Source organism: Pinus tabuliformis, chromosome 2_1 (assembly GCF_031772625.1).
Source record: "Pinus tabuliformis cultivar Carrire ecotype Pingquan chromosome 2_1, CPIR1, whole genome shotgun sequence".
In the NCBI taxonomy this organism is placed as follows: domain Eukaryota; kingdom Viridiplantae; phylum Streptophyta; class Pinopsida; order Pinales; family Pinaceae; genus Pinus; species Pinus tabuliformis.
The window spans coordinates 631,838,741-631,845,980 of record NC_142299.1 but is presented as its reverse complement, the minus strand read 5'-3'; positions in this window follow the sequence as shown (position 1 = coordinate 631,845,980).

Sequence of the window (7,240 nt, the reverse complement as noted above, 5' to 3'; positions counted from 1 at the left end):
AGATAAATCATAATATTCTCTATGTTTTATGTTTTATAATATGCTTAAATGTTTTATGTTTTATAATATGCTTAAAAATTTGATGTATGTTTGCAATAGCTATAATATAGATGATTGTTGTACATACTAGTAACTACAATGGAATCATGGATGCCATATCTATCTTGATTTATGCAAAAATATGCATGTTTTCAAGTCTTCTACAATTAATTTGGTATTTGGGATGTTTGCTTTGAGTATAAATGCAAAAAAATATAAATATATATATATATAGCAGACGCTTCCGCGGATGCTTCGCTTCCTAGATTTTTTGGAAAATGACACTTCCGCGTCCCCGTTTCGTGCAACATTGTGCATTACACAATCCCACCAGTCAACAACCAGTCTGGATTGTGCATTGCACAGATCCAGTAGCCAGTCTTGCCTCTCAGATAGCCCATACTACCTTTTGCGCAGTTTTGGTAGCCAGTCACCCAGCCTCCCAGAAGAAATTGTGCAATCTTGCCTATCAGTTCCCCAGGTATGTGCTATGTCATTCCCCAAATTTGCTTTGGTTTTCACTGATAGATTTCTTGCCATGCATGTTGCTTTGTCTCCAAATATTTCAGGTGTTCATCCGCCTCTTAGTAATACAAGATCAATGGCCTCCAAGAGAGTAGGATCACAGGACACTGACGGAAATGCAGCTGGAGCAGCAGTTGAGTGAGTGTCCTCTAGTCTACCAATCTATGAAGATACCAAATTGTTTCTAGACAAGCACATCAAACTAAAGTGACAAGAGGTTAATGAAGCATTCGAAGGAACTTCTGAGGAAGACCTCGAAGACCGTCAAGTGTATGTGAACATTCACAAGTCCGGCTTGTACCGTATTGCATGCAGATACCCCGCATTCCCATGCGCGGACATGATACACTAGATCGTCTCTCACACTGATCCCAAGACGATGACCTTGAGCAGTGTTAGTGGGACGAAGCTTGCAACCTTCTAGGCATGAGATTATGATGAGATGTATCAGATTTCAGAGCCCGCGACTATCATGAAGACTCCCTTCAGCTTACCCAACAGCAGTGCTAACTCCAGAGACATTCTGAAGAACTGGGTAAAGGAGTCGGCTCGATTCAAGTTGACACCCAACCAGATCTACAAGATGAAGATACTGTGGAAGGCATATCAATACTTGGTCATATTTGCATGTCGACTGTATGGCCAAGAAAGCACAGAAACCTTCCCACAGATTTGGGTGATCGCGTTGGACCAACTGGCTAGAGAAGGAAAACCATGTAACTGGTCTGACATGTTAGCTCATAAGCTGAAGGAACAAGTAACGAAGGCTCGATTGTCACCCGAAGGTATGGATGCATAATTTACATGTCCGCCTACATATTAGATGTAATCTGTGCCTGACAAGAGTTCCCGGGCTTGGAGTGGGCATGGTGACCGGTGGAGACTGTTGTGAACACATATTTCAAATTGTTGTCTGAATGCAGCTTCAAAGGAGTAATCACACAGCTATCTGATCATTTTGTCACCCCATTTTAGAAGATGATATTCGAACAGGGTCCACCCTGCATGTCAAAGGAAGCAATGGAGGCACTGATAGACATTGTTGATTGGTATGCCTCACCGCCCGGCACCTTCATTCGAATGTTCAGTGCGGAGAAGCCTCTGCATGTTCTATCGAAGTTTTCCTTGGACATACTTGTCATGCAGGAAGTAGCATATCACATCTCGGTAGGATTGACAACTAAACTGCACTAGAAGAATAAGGCACCTTGGCCCGCTCTTCCATTGCGAATTGGGTTATATGAGATCCGAAGTATCAAGCAAGCGAATGCTGAAGCAGAATTGATGAATAAGTATCCATTCGACCTCCGAAGCTACCATCTTTATGACCCACATTGTATTGTGAAAGATCACTGCACAAGAGTACAGTTCCACTGGATCCACAGGGCATGTCATTGGGCGGAGGAGGACCCATGGAGATATTGTTACAACTCCTCCAGACTCAATGAATAGGTTGGCTTCATTGTGGAGTGGCTAGCGAAGCGACATGAAACAACATCTCAGATAGAACCAACACTAGTAGCAACATTAGTAGTAGAGGCAAACATACCAATGCGCGACAAGGGCAAGAGGAAGATTGTCGATCGCATAGAGGAGGAGAAAAGTTGCAAGTTCCGATCATATCCATTAGTAGAGAAAGCAGCTATGGCTATAGAGGCAAAGAGGCACCAGCGTGACATGCAAATCGCGCAGAGGCAGAGGGATAAGAGAAGAATGGAAGAAGCAGAGAAGGAGTTGCATGAGCTGAGGGAGCAACTCCGGAAGGAACAAGAGCTGCACAAATAGGAGAGGGAAGCGCAGCAGCAACAGGTACAACAAGGGGTGCAACATGTGCAAATAGATGAAACAACACCCATACAAGTAGTTGATTCATTAGAACAGCTGGCATCAGGCAAACAGGGTGAACCGTCACAGGAGCAAGACTTCCCTCTTGAGATAGAACAAACACTCCAACAGTTGGATGCAGACATGGAGCAGCAATAGAGTAGATGAAGATTCATGAGGGTAGTTGAACTGTCACAAAGGGGAATGTCAAGGGTCACCCCACCCTTTGTTGTAAATAGTCCCTCAGAACTCATTGTATAAGCTTTTGGTCAGCCAAGCTTCTGATAAGACTATCTTGGAGAGAGCTTGGACAATATTGTAACGAGTCTTGGCTTCTCCATTGTGCAAAGCTAGTACATCTCTTTGGAGGAGAAGGCGCTTGTGGTTGTAACGTTCCGCTATCGAGACTAGTGGTTGGACATGAATGTATTGTATGATTGGAACTTACACTTCTTTATATAATAAGAGCCAACACATTTCATGCATATGTTTTATTTTATTCTATGCTATCTAGTTTACTCTAAATGATATATGTATTGGTTTTCTTACACATGCATGTATAGACTATTATGTATAAGTATGTATGAATCTTTCTGAAATGTGTTGTTGGTTTAACCATCACTTTGGATTGCTCGCTAACTTGCCTTCCATGTTGTGATGTATCTTTTCTCGTGTGTTCCCTTCCAAGACGAGTGCTATCACAATTTTCCAAGGGGTGTACTCATCTCAACCCCCATGTGTTAGAACCTCCCATGCACCTTCCTTGATTCACTGCAGCTATCACACCCTTGCTACCAACAGAGTTATCTTACTTGCCTCTGTGCAAAATCACGGTCAAGGCATGACCGTACGACCCACTGCTGAGACTCCTCCACCAAATAGTTTGAGGTCTAATTGGGACTTCTTACCGGGGAGATCCCTTGACATATTGGCAGGTCCAGCACCGTCAACAGTACTTCAACCACAAGTAAGGGACTTCATCTTTGAACAAGCTTATCTCTCAAATCATGAGGACCCTCGTGACATGCCATATACCATCAAAATCAGTATGATGAGGAAAATCTAATAAAAGTGGTTTTGTGAGAAAATAAGATGACCTTCATCCTCAAAATCTTAAATAAGTGTGAGAATCCATGGCTACTTGTCCATTGAAATTTTCCATTAACGTAATTTATGACGTATATTAAGAGCGTTCTAGAATTCAAGTATTCCTTGGAAGGAAGCTCGAATTTCATTGCCTGGAAGGATCGCATGGAGATAGTACTTGATGACAATGGATTGTTGGAATATGTCAAGACAAAAATTCCAAAACCAAGATTAGTTGATTCCTAGAACCTAGCCCAATGGAAGAAAGATGTAGCCAAGGCGAGGAGAATAATCTTGGAGGGAGTGCGAGACCACATTGTCTCAAATCTCCATGGGAAAGAAACTCCTTTCGCAATGTGGAAGGCACTAACTGAGTTATTCGAGAATAGCAGTGACCATAGAAAACTGGCCCTCAAAGACAAACTTCGAAACATTAAGATGCAGAAGAATGATACTATTCTGTAGTATCTCATCAAATTTACACAAGTTCGGGATGAGCTTGGAGGGGTTGGTGTGAATGTTGCAAAAGATGACCTGGTGAGCCTAGCTCTTCTAGGCCTTCCCAAAAGTTGGCATAGCTACCAGGACTCAGTGAACGGGAGGGAGAAATTACCGAATTGGGAATGCTTATGGTATGATTTGGTATAAGAAGAAATCAGGCAAAATACCAGAGATGGAGGTTCATCCAAGGGAGAGGATGAAGAAAAAATTGCATTGGTTGGAAAGGGAAGAAATCTCAAACCAAACCAAAATCCAACAAAGGGGGAAAGAATAAAGAATTGTCTAAAATAAAATGCTTCAATTGTCATAATTTGGACACTATGATACAAAGTGTCCACACAAAAAGTCTAGAAAGCATAATGTTATGAACATAAATTATGTAAAAATAAATAAAAATAGATAATAAATAATAATCATAATAATATAAATATAATAATAAATAATAAGTAAATTAACCAATGGTTAGTTATTTAATAATGAAAAGGCATGTCTTAGAGACATGCTTGTTCGTGAAAGGGTACTTACCTGGCTATATATACAGGACCCTCATTGTCATTTGTACTCATCCTACATCAATTTTTTATATAACATACAATTTACATTTACTATCCTACAATGGATGTATTTGTCTACGAAGTATTTTAATATTTATGTTGCGTATACGACTTTTGGTCGTTACATTGTCTCATATTTCTTGCTAATGATTATTTTTCTGTATCACTTAAAAGTTCAACTAAGGTAAAAGTTTGATTTTGGAATGATTCTTGACAATTAGGGTATTGTTCTGAACAAAAAAGACATATTGCAAAGAAACCGTTACTTTGTGGAAATCATCTTCTTCTTTTTTTGTTTGCCTTCAGTGATTGACTTTATTTTCCGTCAAATGATACTTTGATCAAAGGGTTTAAAATGACCTTTTAAATCTTGTAATAATACTTTTTTTCACTGACAATATATATATATATATATATATATATATATATATATATTTTAAATTCATTTTTCCTCTGTTTGTTTTAATACTCTTTTAAGCGTTGAAATGTTTTATCCACTTAATTACTTTTTATGTGATAAGGTAACTAAGTTCTAGAGAATTGAATATTCCCTCAAACAACAATTTCCTTCGATCTTTCAAGAGCCATGTCGTATCACTTTGTCGATTCAATGGGCTATGACGTACCACCTATAGGTTCGATGGAAATTGATTAATATTATTAATTTTTATGGTGATATAATCCCTACGGTCAAATAGAATTAAATTTATTATTTTCTTTAGTGATTATTCTTTCAACCAGCACGATTTAAGGCAATAGGGACTTCTGGAAATGGAGGTTGAATGGCCACTGTCAATTCAAGTGACGGTGGCAGACGAATAAATATTCTAGTAGATGGTGACAATGGACCTCTGAAGTTGCAGGTCGCGATGAAGGACTGCGGCCTAGGCAACGATTGGAATGCTTGCAGCAACGAAATGAACAGTGGCAGACGAATAAATATTCAGTGCGGACGTCAAAGGCTGAGGGCACGACGACAAAAGTCAAGGCGGAGAGGGAGGCACAATGGAGAGGGTAGTGATGGCAAAGATAGACGCACAACGGTGAGGACTATGGCCTATCGGTGGCGTGCATCGGTGATTAAGTCGTGGATGACGGATGTAGAATTCACGACAATGGAAGAGAAAAGGTCGTTGTAGCAATGAGAGGTTGATGGTGTTGGTGAGAATATTGGCAGCGAGTTTAGCGAGACTGCTCAAATGTCTTCGTATGGTGGCCAGTGAAACAAAGCGGGCGACGACTTGGTCTAGTTGAGTGGTAACAGGTCGACGAATTGTCTGCTGCGGTGTCTATGTAGTCGATTCTGCAACTGTGTTGTTTTTTGTTTTTTATTTTATTTTTTAATATAAATATATAATTGTTTTTGTTTATATATATGGTCAATTATTTTTTGACTCTTTTCTTATAACTTTTTTTTCAATATATAACTCCTTTTTCCTTTTTTAAGGTTTTTTTTTTTTTTGGTTAAGTGGCTAAAGGCCTAAATGGCAAAATGGAGAACCTCCAGAAACCTTGGTAGCAAAACACTTCCAATTTCACGACGGCAACACAATTGACGATAGGTTAATGGCCAAAGGCCAGATCAGACGAAGCTCTGATACCAATGAAGCGAACAAAGTTCGTTCTTTAGATTAAATACTCCAGAAAACTTGGAATATGTAGATCTCCATTGAGATACAAGAATATATTAAAATGTATGAGTAAGAATGATAATACAATGAGAGTGAGATGCTTGCTTATATATCAAGCATGTGTCTCTTCATGGAGAGTCATGGCTCATTTAGACATGATTCTTCAACCTAATTACTAATTAACTAATCATTATTTATGATTATTATCATTCACATTATTCCCCATATATTTATTGATAACAGCGACTCTCTGATGGATAAAGTTATGCGTGATGCCACTATCAATCAAGACTACTACAGGGTGATGTTTAATAAAACCTCTGATTTTGAGAGTTTGGGGAGAAGAAATGCCTGCCAAAGCATGGAGCGAGATAACTAGTTCTTCTGGTGTAGTTGGGAGCTCATTGTCCTGTTGGTTGTCCTCATCTTCCTCCTCTGGTCCCTCAAAGGATGGGGCTTCCTCAGATGAACTGTGATTAGTAGCATCAATTTGAAAGAATTTGGGTTCCTTGCATTTATTCCCCGAGGAGTATTTGTCATCACAGTAGTAACACAATCCTTGCTTTCTTATTTCTTCCATTTCTGTTGGTGACACCTTTTGAACCTTAAGTGTTTGGGTAGTGCCCGGAGCCTAGGTGGGGCGTCCCTTGGCTATGAAATTTGGACGAGGCGACTGGGCCGCTAACACGCGTTCCACTTCGCGAGCCGTTGTGCAAGCTTCCAACCATGTGGGTGGGTGGTGCATCTGGACGTGAGCTTGGATGGCGTCTTTGAGACCACTGATAAAACATTCCAAGTAGAATTCATTTGCCAGACCTCCTGTGCGGAAAGCTAATTTCTCAAAGGCTATAATATAGTCGTGTATTGTGCCTGTCTGTCTGAGCTTAGTAAGACGACCCAAAAAATTGGATTCACATTCAAAGCGTTCACAAAGGGATTTTGAGAACGCCTGCCAAGTAATTGGCCTTGCATAGCATTTTTTATGCCACTGCCACCATTGCCATCTTTCTTGGTCCAAGTAAAGGCCTCCCACACGTAGCTTAGTCTCATCATCTCTGATGTGATTCAACGTGAAATATT